We start from the raw sequence: 15048 nt of genomic DNA, 5'->3' as shown, positions 1-15048 counted from the left end.
TACTCTCTCCTTCATTTTAAATGAAATACAGCACCATAACTTCACAGGATCCAACTGAAGCAATACTTTGAAATCTGAACTCCAGCTTGAAGTGATGCTTTATACTGACCCCCTGAAAGGATGTGAATTTGGCACCAACTTTTCCAGCCCCCTTTGGGATTCCCTCAGTCACAGGAGTTCACTTACACACCGTGCCCTGCAATTTTCTGGATTCCTCCTGACAGAACAGCAAAGGAAAGCAAACTTTCCTATTGTCAACAACAACAAAACCCCCCCTGTGCCAGGATCTTTATTCACTGCCATTTTTCAGCACTCAGCCCTTGCTCCCTGACAGTGAAGTCTTCAGAAAACTAATCAGAGGACTTCATCTCACTGTAAACAGACTTTTGATTTATTACACACCAAACCCAACCACCAGGCTTCTACCAAAGTTCATTGACGAGCAGAGCAAAAAGCTCTCTAGGATTATAAGGATGAATTTACAGATAGAAGCAGAAATTATTTTTACAGTCTTTGTCCACGACTGCCAAATATTTTAAGTAGTTTACTACATGAGTTTTAGCTACAGAAATATTTTTGACAAGCCCATTTAAATACTCCTGCCTTCAAACCAGCTGTCTCACTCATGAAGGTAATTCCACATGACTGCTAAGGCAGCAGGCAGATTTCTGAACAAACCCAAAACCTACTTGAGAAGGGCTACAAGATACTAGTGGAAAAATTTCAAACCCATGGATAATTTTCTTGCATTCACTTGTCTGTTCTTATGTCATTTGTGAACACAGTGCCTTGTATCTGATGGTGTTATACACTGCTCCACAAATGATTCTGCTTTGTAACAGTAAGAATGGTAAAAGGGAGGGAGCACCTCCCAGAAAAAGTCAGGCTTGATGTATTTCTGTTCATGGGTAAGACTCAGCAGTGTTTCTAAATAATAAAAGACAGCACCCTTCCCACAGCAAGATCTGTAATAGGCGAAAAACAAGCAAAAAATAAACTTAACACCCCAAAAAAAAAACAAAAAAAAAAAAAACAAACCAACAAAAACCCCAAGGAAAAAAACAAAACAACAGAAAAAAACCCAAACAGCAACAAAAACCAAACCACCTGATACCCCTTAACATTCCATACAGGAAATATCCATACAGGAAAGATCCATACAGGAAACACATTGATCTCCACACTGCTAAAACCATTCAGCTGAAGAGGTCTGCATGACCACATTGTGCACTTACAGAATCAAAGCCTAAGGGATCAGCCTAGGGATCCTGTAAAAGGAATTATTTAAGAGAAAAATGCAAATAAATAAATAAATAATCAAGCCAGATCAGGTTAAAATGTCAGGAACAAAAAAAAAAAAAAGAAAATATTCTTGATTATGTGGATAGGGAGCTGATAAGCAGCTCAATGGGTGCAAGGAGCTGCAAGAGTGGTAATGCCTGACAAAACCATGCTTATTTCCTAAACATTTTTTAAAATGTGCCCAAGCAGCATGCAGTGAGGAGCCATTCACCTTCTCCTGTCACGCTACAGTTTATTCTCTCTTGGAAGCAATTACAGGACAAATGCCAAGCTACAGAAGGTATTTTTCCAGCAGCAGCATCTGGCTTCTTGGCAGACTCCTCAGGCAATTTTATCGGAAGCTTTAGATATGCTCTTGGGTCAGTCCTGGTTATATTGCTCATGAGCTGTCTGGCAGTTTCTTCTTCCTAGATGTCATAATCCTTCTGATTTTCCTTGAAGGAATTAGCATACTTTTATCCATTTAAAAAAAAAACCCAACCAGCTGACCTGCAAGGCATTTAGAGGCTATCTACAGAGATGGAGTAAAAATCATTTGTGTCAATCTGTGTACCTTGGAGCCAGGAGCTTTTCAGCACCCATTGCCTAATGCACCATCAAGAGAACAAGTAAGCCATGCAAAAACTGCCTGTCTCTACCTAAATTGAATTGGTAAATTGAATGCATTCCTTATGATTACAGGAAAAAAAAAAACATAAGAGGAATGAAAAACAAATTATTTAAAAAAAAAAAGCAGCTGGGGGAGCGGCAAACCTGGGCCTTTATTTCCAGGAACTGCTCTCATCCAGCCAAGAGTGCTGAGCCCTGTCATCCCATGAATCAAGGAAAGCTTCTGGCACAGAAAGAAGAAGCTGAAACACCAGGAGATCCCCTAAGACAATGGAAGGAACCCATTTTCTTCTCCTTGCAGCTCCTCTTTTAGACACAGTGCATCAGAGGGCAGAAGAGGCAAGGGGAAGGCAAGACAGAACCATGTCCTTTGCTCTCCCCTTCCCCCTTCCCACCCCCAGCAGCTCTAAGATCTGCATTATTCTGCAGCTGTGGTCACCATTAATCCTCATCCAGAAGGATGAAAGCCAGGATGCTGGTTTTCCTCTCCCCCCTTGCATACCAACAAAAATCAAGTGCACAACAAAAAGGGTTTCTGGAAGTGTGGAGCAGCTCTCTAGAATTAATGCAGAGAAAGAGAATGCTGCAGGAAGCACTTTTATAGTCTGGAACACAGGTGGGATCCTCCTTCTTTAAAAGGGTTCTGTGCAATTATTACATGAAATATATCCTTAGTTAAAAAAAAAAAAAAAAAGACAGATGTATTGTTAATACTACTATATATATATATAAATAAAAATATATATAAAAGAGTTCCCCACAAATACACGCCTTGATGTCATGCTGTTCCTTTTTTCTTCTTTCAAGAGCTGTCAGAGAGGTTAAGAAAATCCAACAGAATCCTGTACCATTTTTTTTTCTAGGGAAAAGAAGTCCTAATGCTTCAAGGCAAATATTACAACAGCATAAAACCTACTCAATAATTTAATAAAGAGCTATGGACCTTGGATTTTCAGTAGCAGGAGTTCACTGAGCAACATAAGATTGACAGCACTAAGATGCACATATCCAGGTCAAACAAAAAGCCAAACAGAGCCCTAACATCAGCAGAGTACAACTAAATCCAACCAGACACAGAATACAGACTTGGCTAATGTGAATTGACTAATATAATTCCATTGCAGGCAGGGCAAAAAATATCCTGATTACAGGCCAGTGGTGCTGGCAAGTTCCAAATGTAGATCTCAGTAGGGCCAGGTGAACCATTCAGTGAACTAACCTGAATTTTATCCATTTCAAAGATTTGTGCTACCCAAAAATTAATTTCTCAGATTTAAACCCCCTCTTTACTCATCATTTCATGTCTTGTGGCTATCCCCATACTTTAATTAAAATTCCTGCAGAATCACAGTAGATGTTGACAATGCAACCTGGGTTTTAATATGCTGTGAAATGGCATATGCTGAAAAATCAATTATGGAGGCTCCAGTACCTGAACAGAACTTCCTGGCACTAGAAATGGTGTTTTAGAGGAGACATAGCACAGATTTCCTTGTTTACAAGCTTGCTTCTGCAAAGTACAAAGCAACCTTAGTGATCAGCTGAACATTTAAATACACACTGCAGACTGAAACTTCCAGTGATGCCCCAGATATTTCACTGACTCCATAAATGAGATGGAAGTTGTACGCACAGAGATCTAAAATCTTTTTATAAACTTTGGTTAAGTGTCAACAAGACTTGTAAGTTGAGAGAGCAACCTGGAAGGAGGTTCAATGAGTGCATCCAATGAGTGCACATTGGTACAGCAAAGAAAATCAGTCAAAATATAAGTAAAATGTTGATTTCCCTTTTCCACTGCCCTCTGCAAACACCTGGTACTCTTAAACAACAGATATTCAGGGATAATATAACCTAATCTGAAATAAAGACTCTGCTATAATGAAATCCTTAAGTTGTTTAGCCAGCCAAGTTTAAAGCCAAAAGGTGAAGAATACCCAATCCAATTAAAATGAAAAGGAATTTCGTAATGTAGAATTTAATTACTCTACTTGGAAGGCAGCCAGGACCATTGGGTTAAGCACCCCTGGCTTCAGGAAAGGGCCCTGGCAGCTGAAATGAGAGATCCTCAGCTCTTTCTCCTTTGAGCAGGGCACCCAGGTACCCTTGAGCTTGGAACCAGGGATGAACACCAGCTCCTGAACCAGTGTTCCCAGCACCTCTTTGGGAGCTGCCTCCTGATGCCCAAATTACCCAAATTTTTATATCAGAGATGCTCTCAGCACAGTGTGATGAGGCTGCAGATGATGTCCAGCTCAAGCTTTTGGGATATATGTGTTCAGTGAAGTTATCACCCATGTGCCTCCTCCCCCACTGCTCTGCCCTGGAATTCCATACCTGGAATACTGGATGCAGTTTTGGGCTCCCCAGTCCAAGAGAGAAAAGGATCTACTGGAGAGAGCCCCAGGGAGAGCCATGAGGAGAATTAAGGGACTTGAACATCTCTCCTGTGAAGAAAGACTGAGAACTGGGGCTGCTCAGCCTGGAGGAAAAAAAGGCTGAGAGGGGGTCCACAGATATCTGAGGGGTGGGTGTCCAGAGGATGAGCCCAATCTCTTTTTGGGGGTGCCCAGTAACAGGAAAAGGAGTAATGGGTTTAAAGAAAAGTGGCACAGGCTGCTCAGGGGGGTTGTGGAGTCTCCTTCTCTGGAGACTTCCAAAACCCAAATGGATGCCAAATGTTCTGCCCTGGGTGATCCTTTTTTGGCAGGGGGGTTGGACTCAGTGATCTCACAAAGTCCCTTCCAACCCCTAACATTTATGATTCTATGATTAATATTTTGGTTTGCTTTAGTTTTTTTCAGTCCCACCAACATTTAAATACCAAGCAACAACACTATTAGTTTTGGAAAACATGTGATGTTTGCATTACCCAGTCAAGTTAATTAACAAAAATAATGACAGAGTTACAAACATCAGGGATGATTAAGAGTTTGAAGACTGTCCTAGCCATTTCTCTGCCAAGGAGGATTTGTTCTTAACAGCACATTTTTCTGTTCCTCATCAAACTTTAAATAATGCCAGCAGTGAGAGTCCCATCTCCTTCCTTCAGAGCCGTTCAGACCCATTTGTTAGAAGTAAAACCTGAGAACAGAGGTTCTGCCAACCTCATGTCATTATCCTGAGATAACTGCTAGGAGATTATCTCCAGCAATTACTCTCATCTCTTCCTGCACACACATTCCAAATACCTGTAATCCTCCCACAGCTCAGCTCTATCAGTGTTAAACCAATCTGTCCCCTTTAGGTAAGATCTAATGCTAAAATCACATACCACTGCCTTTATCACCCAGCCTATTACACTCTCCATTATTCAATATTGCTTATTATTTAGTACTTACAAAGTCAGGGAGATGTGATTTTACTGCTTGAAAATCATTCTTACATTAGTCTTATGCTGGTAGAACTTCACTCTGCTTTCCAGATAAGCTTTTTGCTTGCTGCATATTTAAATAGTAACTCTAATTATCCCTCCTTGATTGCCCTCCTCTTGCAAAGCCTTTCTGCAGTATCAGCAACAGTGAATTCCTTCAGTTAAAAAAAAAAATAAATCCAAGTTACACAATATTTTTAGTTAATTTTAATAAGAGCATAGAGGTGGTTTTTTGTGGTTTTGCTTCTGTAGTTTTGGTTTTTTTATTTGCTTTGTTTTTTTAAATGTGCACACTGGGCTGCATCCTCAAATCTTTTTTCTAAAGAACTGGTAAGAAGGGCAGATTAATGATTATTACACTGGAAATCATAACAGTAAAGAACAGTGCCTAACAATAAAGTAAAATAAAAAATTAAAAAAACCAAAACAAACACTATGGACACGGTAACAGATCAGTTAAAAAAAGATCACTGTTTAGTCAGTTCACTGACTAAAAACATTGCTTCTTTTGCATACTATGGTTCTAAGATTTTTATTTCTTTCCAACCACAGTTGCAGAAAAAACTTTGTACTTCTGGTCCATAGGTACACAGAAGCTACAATTCAAGCTATTTAATGCCCTAACTCAGGTAAACTATTCAAAGAAATCCACATTGCAATAGCAGAAAACACAACAATAAAATTGGTAACAAAACTAATGCTTCTTAAAAGAATTTCCACGGTATTTTAGGTCATTTTGCAGAGCTTTTGCTATTTTGGTTACTGACAAGGCATTTTTGTTTAATTAGAATGATATTTGGTAACATCAAACGCTGTTCAAGTTGCCTGACATCTCTTCTTCTGAATCCTCATTTTAGATTCTTATAAACTTCACCAATCCAAACCAAAGTGGAAACTGGAGCTGACAGCTCGCATGCCACACACCAAAAGCCATGATACAGACAGCTCAGTCTGCAAGACCTCATCCTGCTGCCCTCAGGCATCAAATCCTCCCTCCTCCTCCTCCTTTTCTCACCAAGCAACCGAGTTTCCCACAGACAGTGCCTGCCTGCATCAGGAAATCCTCATTTTGATGGTCCAGCACAGACCTCTTCTTTTTCACAAAGGAAAAAAAGTTACTGCACACTCAGCCTTGCATTTAGTTATCTTCCATCTGGACCATGTTAAATTTAGCATTTCTCTACTGATGTTCTTGCCTCTGGAATGCTAATTTTTAATGAAATAACACAAGGGGAACAAGAGGCAACACGGGTGTGCCACAACCATATTGCTGGGTCTGCTTGAACTCAGCTTGCAAGCTGCATTCTTTTCAGCACCTACTCCTGCAGTAGGTACTTGGGTGCTGGGTGAGAAGGGCCTGGCAGAAGTGAGTGTCTCTCAAAGGAGATTTGGGCTGAGCAGGAGAAAAAAAGAGAACCAGGAGGTCCAGTTGTCACTGTGGCTTTCAGGTCTGTTGGTGTTAAACCAATATCAGAGTGCTTGGAAAAGACCAAGCAGTCTTGAGGCCCCAGGTGCTCACTTTATTCCCATTATTATAAGCAATATATTATTTCACTAACTAAAAACCAAGCAGCTGCATAAAACCTCAGTATTCCATCTTTGAGCCAAAGCTTTTCCTTAGGACATGTGACATTCAGCCAAGAAGTAAAGCTTCTCTCTCATGTCCCCACAAACCACTGAAGACTGCTGAGGATTTATCTCCAACTTATGACACAGCACCAGGGGCACCCCTGGACCAGTTACTGACCAGGTGCTGGTTCTACAAGCTCTGGCAGGTCAATCAGCTGAGGGTGACCTGACCAAACTGGTCAAACTGGGAACAAAATCCTGCTGCTGTGCCCACTCAGTGCCAGGCTATGTTGTGAAGCGGCCTGGTCGAAGAGGACAAGCCTGTTCACCAGCTTAGTTTCCAAGAGGACCAGCTCAAAAACTTGTCAGGACGACAGAGAGGTCGTGAGGGCAAGTTCAGAACACCAACACAACCTCTGGTTCAGGCAAGGCAGGGTTATCTGTCTGTCTTCTGGACAGGATTTTCTTTACCTTTTATTTCCTCCAGATTGATGACTTGGAAAGAAATACACTCCTTGAGACCCACAGCAGGGATGTGCTGCTGTGATTTATGCTTTCCTCTGCCATAATGCAGAAGGAATCAGCCTGATTGCCAGGAAGCTGAACAGGAGCCAGCAGTGTGCCCAGGTAGCCAAGAAGGCCAATGGCATCCTGGGCTGGCTCAGGAACAGCGTGGCCAGCAGGTCCAGGGAAGGGATTCTGCCCCTGTGCTCAGCCCTGGGGAGGCCACAGCTTGAGTCCTGTGTCCAGTTCTGGGCCCCTCAGCTCAGGAAGGAGATTGAGGTGCTGGAGCAGGTCCAAAGGAGGCAACTGGGCTGGTGAAGGGATCCAGCACAGATCCTATGAGGAGAGGCTGAGGGAGCTGGGGGTGTTGAGGCTGGAGAAGAGGAGGCTCAGGGGAGACCTCATCACTCTCTACAACTCCCTGAAAGGAGGTTGGAGCCAGGGGGGGGTTGGGCTCTTTTCCCAGGCAACTCTCAGCAAGACAAGAGGGCACAAGAGGTCTCAAGTCGTGCCAGGGGAGGTTTAGGTTGGACATTAGAAAGAATTTCTTGATGGAGAGGGTGATCAGCCATTGGAATGGGCTGCCCAGGGAAGGGGTGGATTCTCCATCCCTGGAGATATTTCAAAAGAGCCTGGATGTGGCACTCAGTGCCATGGGCTGGGAACTGCAGCGGGAGTGGAGCAAGGGTTGGACTTGATGATCTCTGAGGTCCCTTCCAACCCAGCCAATTCTATGATTCTATGATTCTGCAGGCTGGGTCCACACACAGACACAGAACCAGCACTGGCCAGGGATGGCTCCTCAGAGCTGGAAGGCTTGGAACCAACACAAGAATAACTGAGAGAGTTCAACAGTGACCTTCCCCAAGCTGGCCATGCCAAACACAGGTGAGGATGTGCAGCCTTTTAGCAGCCAAGTAACCCTCTGACAGCCTATTCAAGACCACAAGATGTGAATATTCAGAGTATTATTGGAAAAATAATTCTATTTGAAGCTCGATAAGTAACTCCCAAAATCTCTATACGTGCAGTAATTTGCTTCTATTTTTATCCACTAAAGAACATTTGGATTAACAGATTGAAAAAGTTCATTGATGGCTTTCCATCTATAGGGCTCTTACAAACCCCCCCCAGCTGCCCAGATAACCAAATCAAGGCACAAATTACACTCATATGTTCTTGATAATACTTAAAAATCATCATCAACACGTGTGGTTTCATCTTATTTTACTTATGAGTCCAAAGTTGTATCCTGAATGCCATTTCTATAGAAATTGAATGCCAAATATTTCCAAATTCCAATTTTACAGTCTATTTTAAAACATCTTGATGGCATTCAGGGAAATTAAAATTAAATTAAATTGAAAGCTACGCCTCTGCATGCCACCATAATATTTCAGGCAGCAAATTCAAGAAAGAAAAGTCAGAAAACAGACTGTGCATATCCTACAGTTCAAAGCAGATTCCTCATGTCAAACGGCATAATTTTTCCTTTTTTTTCCCATTATAGAATTATTTTGTCTTCTGTTGAATATATTTACATGCATAATGAAACTTTGTCCATGGTTCTTTTTAAACTACTCTCTCTGCATTAACACTGCAGACACTAATAGCATCCCCCCCCCCCAAATCCACACATAAATGTATGCACTCATGCACACAATATTCATGCAAAAAAAAAAAAAAAAAAAAAAATTAATGGAAGTTTCTTGACTGGATGTTACCCCCTGTAAACATGTTAGATGGGAATAGTGCTTATGGATGAGGTCATTAATTAAAAGTGTTGCTGTTGTCTGCACAATTCCTGTTGCTTGCATAAGAACAGATGACATGTAAAATGCTCATTTTACAGACCTGCTTCCTCTCAATTTACCATCAGGGTTTCTCTCTACTAGGAGGTTCAGTGCTCACTTACTACAGGAATTACTTGAATCACTTGAGCTGAGATCTCACACTCAGCATCTGGAGATAAAACTCCACAGGCAGTTTTCTCAAGAAAAAAAACCAACAAAAAAACCCCCCCAAAACCAACCAAGCAACCAAAAAACCCACAAAAAACCAAAACCAACCAACCAACCAAAAAAAAAACAAAACAAAAAAACCCCCAAAACCAAACTCCAAAACAAAAAAAAACCCCAAAAAACCAACCAACCAAAACCACCACAAAAAACCAAAACAACAAAAAAAAACACCAACCCCCAAAACAACAGCAATAAAACCAAAAAAAACCCCAAAAACCCACACAAACCCCTACAAAAACAACAACAAAAAAGCAGGAAAACAACGCAAACAAAACCAAACACCAACACCCCTCAAAGCAAAAACCCAAACCAGAAACCCAAACCCAACAAAACTCACCACAGGGTTACACAGAAGAACAAAAAAACACCACTACTAAACCCAACCCAAACAGAAAAACCTCAGTGAATGGAAAGGAGGAGGGAAGGTTTTGAATGGGTTCCACACACATACTCTGATATTACTCATGGAAGAGTGGGATCTCAAAAGCCAGAGTCCAAACACCTCATCGAGGAAGAGGAGGAGAAGGAAGGAGAAGGAAGGAGGAGAAGGAGGAGAAGGAGGAGAAGGAGGAGAAGGAGGAGAAGGAGGAGAAGGAGGAGAAGGAGGAGAAGGAGGAGAAGGAGGAGAAGGAGGAGAAGGAGGAGAAGGAGGAGAAGGAGGAGAAGGAGGAGAAGGAGGAGAAGGAGGAGAAGGAGGAGAAGGAGGAGAAGGAGCTAATGTCACTGTAGGTAACTTCTCACAACTTCATCTGTTCATCACCTTTTCCTTCTCCAGTCCTTTTCCTAATATCCCAAGCTCCAGAGCCTCTCAAGGCAGAGATCTGCTCACACCCAGTCCCAGCACTCAGCTCCCACACCAAATTTCACCTTCTCAATAAAGTTTGGACCTCCTGCCCCAGGTCGATGCAGCTCTTGATCAAGATTAACTTCAAAACCACATTATTTTTCCAGACTGAAACACTGCTACACCCATCATTCCCTGAAACATCCCCAGACTTTAGGCCAGCTGTGCCAGCTGCCTCTTCTTTAAATCCCAGAGACACCCAGGTACTCTGGAGACCAGACAGTCATTTAGTACATTGCATTTAGTACATGTACATTGCTGGTACAATGCATTTGACTCCCAAATGCTCACATCTCTAAAGCCTCCCAAATTTCTGAGCTGATCTGTTCCCCTTTCACAGGGGAACAGTGTTGTACACACCCCTTACACAGTGTTGTACCTACCTTACCCCAGGGTTTCACCATCCCTGCCAACAGCACTCCCACAACAGAGTGCAAGCTCTTGGTTTCAAAGCTCTCTTCTATACAGAGTAAGTGTTGAGTAGCAACTCAATGCTTGGAAATCCTTTGCTGTAACCTCTGAGTTAGTTTCTCATTAAGCCTGGGCACTTGGAGGCTGCTGGGTATATCTAATCTAGCTCACTTGGAGCTAATTGTGTTCAATTTAACATTCTCTGAGCACTGGCAGTCCTCATTCAAGCCAAGTGTGAAAGTTTTTAAATTAGCTTTCACAGTTTGATTCACAGACAGCAAATGCAAAATGGCACAGGATTCTTTTTTTTTTTTTTTTCCTCTCCCCCCCCCAACAACACAGTGCAACAAAATAGCCCAAAGGCTATTTTAGTTCATTTGCTTAAACTATTAGGGAAGATTCACAGCACAGAAAGTGCTCCAACAGAGACAAAGCTCCTGAGGAATTTCAAAGCTTAATATTGCCTCTATTAATTAAATCACTATACATTTGTATGGCCTCTCCACTTTGTCACTAGAAGTTAAAACAGAAGTATAGGCCATTTAAGACAAGCCATAGTGATTATTTATTAAAATAGGAACATATCAATACATTTTTCCTCATTTTCATTACGGATCACATTTTTAATATTTAATAAACTTTGGTATTGGACTGTAAAAGGGTCTATATAGAAATCCACATTTTCCTTGGTAAATTACAAATCATGACTTCACACGTAATCTGACAATGTCTCTTTTGATCAGCCTGCCTGTGTTTGCAAAGAATGTTAAATTAACTACTGCATACTCTGACATGGTTATGGTACCAGCATTGTGCCTTTTGCAGTAGAGTTGATCAATGACAGGAGCAGCCTGGCTGAATTTCTTGTGGCCATTTGCAAGCCTCAGTGCATTGGAACTTTTGGGAATCCATCCATATTTTGGAAAAATTAATTAATGTTGATCTCTGCTGAACACATGCAAACATATCCCTGCTGATGAAAGAAACTCCCCCTAAAACCACTCATTCCATCAACGTATCTTAGTGGATACACTGATAGTTCTGGTTTAGTTTTTTCCCCTCCTAACTCCTGTCCTAGGTCTCTGTCCAAAGACACCCTCATTGCTTTCTTTTCACACTTTTTTTTTCCCCCAAAAGTTTCTCACATCTTCTAGATGAAATGTCTTCTCAGCTGCTAAAGAGAGACCCAAGAAACACAAATGTGACCCAAGTAGGAGCTGGGTAAAGGCTTCCCCCAGTCCCAGCTGTTCAAAAAAGAGCCAATACAAAGCAACACTGAGCACATTATGTCCCACCAAAGAGTGAACCAGCAAGCAGCAGTTTCCTTTCACTAGACACAAAGATATATTTCAGTAAGTGGCTTCAAAATAAACACCTGATAAATCAGCTCTGTGCATAACACACCTGTGTAGATGTGACTGAAAAAGCAGAGAGACTGTCAAGAGAAAAAAGTTACATCAGTTTTCAGGGCAATGAAGTTCCTTGAAATCAAGGAAAATGAAGGCGAATGGCAAGGGAGTGATACCATTTTACCTTTTTGAATTTGGCAGGACCTGATGCTCCAAGAGACATGAGATACAGCAAAGAGGCCTCACAAGGGAAGGACTGCTGAGCACATGCTCAAACAAGTAGCAAAATCATGTCCCTATTTCAATATATTACTTTATATATTGATTAGATGACCTATATCCATGTGTGTGTATATAAGTAAAATATAAGTAAATATAAGTATATATAAATAATATATATATACACATTATATATATAATATAAGTAAAAACCTAAATATATTTAAGATATTTACTTTCAATTAGTAATTCCAAAAGCAAGGCTTGGTTAAGCTAAACGCTACCAAAGAAAGAGCCAACATGCAAATCATGACCCAGTTTAATACAGTTTCTGATCCGGAGCAGCACAGAACCAACAACTTGAAAAGAGCTATGCTGGTGCCACAGAGCTGTGCCAACTGACACTGGATCCAGGATCCAGGATCTGTCCCAGCTCCTTCATCCACTCCATTGGATCATGCTTGCTACCAATCCCATTGTACTAATGGGTGCATAAAGCTACTCTGTGCCTGTCGATTGCCAAGGCAGCTGTGCAAACACAATGAAATGGAAAGAAGTGAAGCAAGGAACCCCACCAAGTAAAAATAAAACTAAATCAATACAAATAAAACTTAAGCACTTGGCATCTACGGCTGGCTTCCTGCTAAGTACAAAAGGGTATCAAGGCATGTTTTTAGCCCCACACCTACCAATGTTTAAATCAATCAGTTGTATCTGACAAATAATATTCTTTGCACTTAAGTGTTTTTGTAAAAAAAAAAAAAAAAAAAAAAAAGTCAATCTTCAATTTGCAAATGGTGAAGATGAATGGACACGCTGGGTTTCAGAAAATTTTGGTGTTTTTTCAAAGGAACTACAGAGCTACTTCTGTTTTCCCACAGGGCTCAGTGCTGATTTCTTTTAATGGCTTGGAGGGAATCTTCAGTCCTGGTAGAAAATCTTCAGCTCTGCTTTGTGTTCCTTCTATTTCTGAGGCACCCAGTGCAAGGCACCAGTACAAATACAAGAAGTGGAATTCCCAGAAAATGTTACACTTGCATGAGTAGTTTTATTGCCAGGTGCAGCAGCCAGAATATCAATTTAATCACTGCAAAAAGTTTAGAAAGCATGATCTCAAAGTGAAGGCAGCCTTATCATTACCTGCTTGTTTTCATTTCAGAAAGCTGCTTCCCTTGACTTTCTTTAAGTATCTACTAACGCCTTTTTTTATTGCAGTTCATCTTGAAAATTAATCATCATAAATATAAAAACATTTCCTCGACAATCTGTCAGGTCTGCAGTGCTATTTCATTTATTACAAGACCACATGACACTTCAGAGCTCTGCATTTGAACATGACATATTTTCACTTTGTTTTGATCCCGCATTTGAAAATTGTGCCTATCAATCACTGGAGCCAAAACTTAAGTGTCTTGTGCACTGAAACATTAAATGCCAGCTCACACAGATGAATAAAAGCATCTGCAAGGTGAACATCTGCATTTACAGATGCAAACATTTGCAAAAAGTTTCCTGACAAAAAGGGTGATGGAAGGGAATACCCAAAAGTGCATCGAGTCCACGGGCAGTACTGCAGCCAATCACTCCCCATCACTCTGGGCATCAGATCACACTGAAATGCAAGAATTTCCTCATCCTCACACAGATTTTTGGAAGTGATTACAGTTCAGGTTTCCAAAAAGCAGCACAACTTTCAAGCACACCCAGACTCAACTTGCTTAAGATCCACCATTTTCCGCATCATCTGCGAAGGAGTAAAAAACCCAAAGAGGCCAGAGATACTTACATTGCCCATTATGCATCATTTTCCCTCTAAACAGTGGCAGCAAACAGGCACATCCAATACTGTATTACTTTCTTCTCTCATTCATGACGATGTCTTTGAGTCTGCAAAAAGAAGCATTTCCCAGGTTCTAAGGATAGAGGTACCCCAACCAATCCATCATGCTTTGTGTGCTAATGATAGACTCATGCATAAGAGGCACCAGAAGCAGTCAGAGGCAGCAGGCATGAAAAGGAGTGAATCAGCTGTCAAGGGTTGTGATCTGAAGGACTGCAAGGCTGTGATTAGAATTTTCAATCAGGACTTCCACAATTCATCACGCTACCAGGGAAGCAGGAGGGGGGGGTGGGGAGGGGGGGAAATACTTCTGCATCAGCCCTTCCTGCTATTGGCATAGTTCTAGGGCATTAAAAAAATTAAAGCTTAATATCTTACATTTGAATCTTCAGAGAGTGGGGAATATACAGTGGGACTGCACAGCTACTGCTTTTTTGCCTGTAGTTGCAGCAAGGTTGTTTGCAGCACAACCTTTAAGTTGATGAGAAAGAAAACACAGCTTTTCTTTTCTCACCTGTTGTAGGGATGCTTAGGGAGAAGTGGCCCTGGAAACCTTCAACTATTTGTCTCTAGGACTATGAAAGGGAAATCAGCATTTGCTAACACACTCTGAAACTTCAGAAATGAAAAAGCAGAGCTCCTAAGGGGCAGTCTCCTAAAAAACTGCATAAAATCACCCGAGAGGTGGCAACTGGTCAGTTTTCAAAGAGTAACAGGGAGCAGCAAGTTGTTTCAGCTCAGAGCAGTCCAATACCCAGTCTGACTTTGCTTTCCTTATGGTATTTGTTTGCCTTGGTACCACCTCTACAGGCTCAGCCCCCAAAAACCCACAATCCCCACAATTTAACAGCCTCAAACAGGACTCAGAGCCCTGCTCCCACCTCTGGTTTTGAAGCCATGAGAAAGTCACAAAAGCTCCCCATATATTTTGCTGCTTCTTGCCCCCATTTCCCCTCCTGTGAAACGTGGCAACTCTTGTGTTCCTGTGTACAAATTTTCCAAGAACT

At 41.5% G+C, this 15048-nt stretch overlaps 1 protein-coding gene across 5 annotated transcripts in view; it reads right to left on the bottom strand.

Moving 5' to 3' along the window:
* The window catches only part of DAB1 (DAB adaptor protein 1), a 425811-nt gene that overhangs the window by 110674 nt on the left and 300089 nt on the right, over positions 1 to 15048 (bottom strand). The window contains exon 2 of one of the 5 annotated variants that reach the window (XM_071750032.1): positions 13988 to 14088. The exons of the other annotated variants lie outside the window; for them this stretch is intronic. The gene's annotated coding sequence lies outside the window, so the exon portion shown is untranslated. The remainder of the gene's footprint in view (positions 1 to 13987; positions 14089 to 15048) is intronic. 5 annotated transcript variants of the gene reach the window in all.

The sequence above is a fragment of the Heliangelus exortis genome, chromosome 8, assembly GCF_036169615.1.
Source record: "Heliangelus exortis chromosome 8, bHelExo1.hap1, whole genome shotgun sequence".
Classification (NCBI taxonomy): domain Eukaryota; kingdom Metazoa; phylum Chordata; class Aves; order Apodiformes; family Trochilidae; genus Heliangelus; species Heliangelus exortis.
This window is presented reverse-complemented; position numbering and strand designations above follow the sequence as displayed.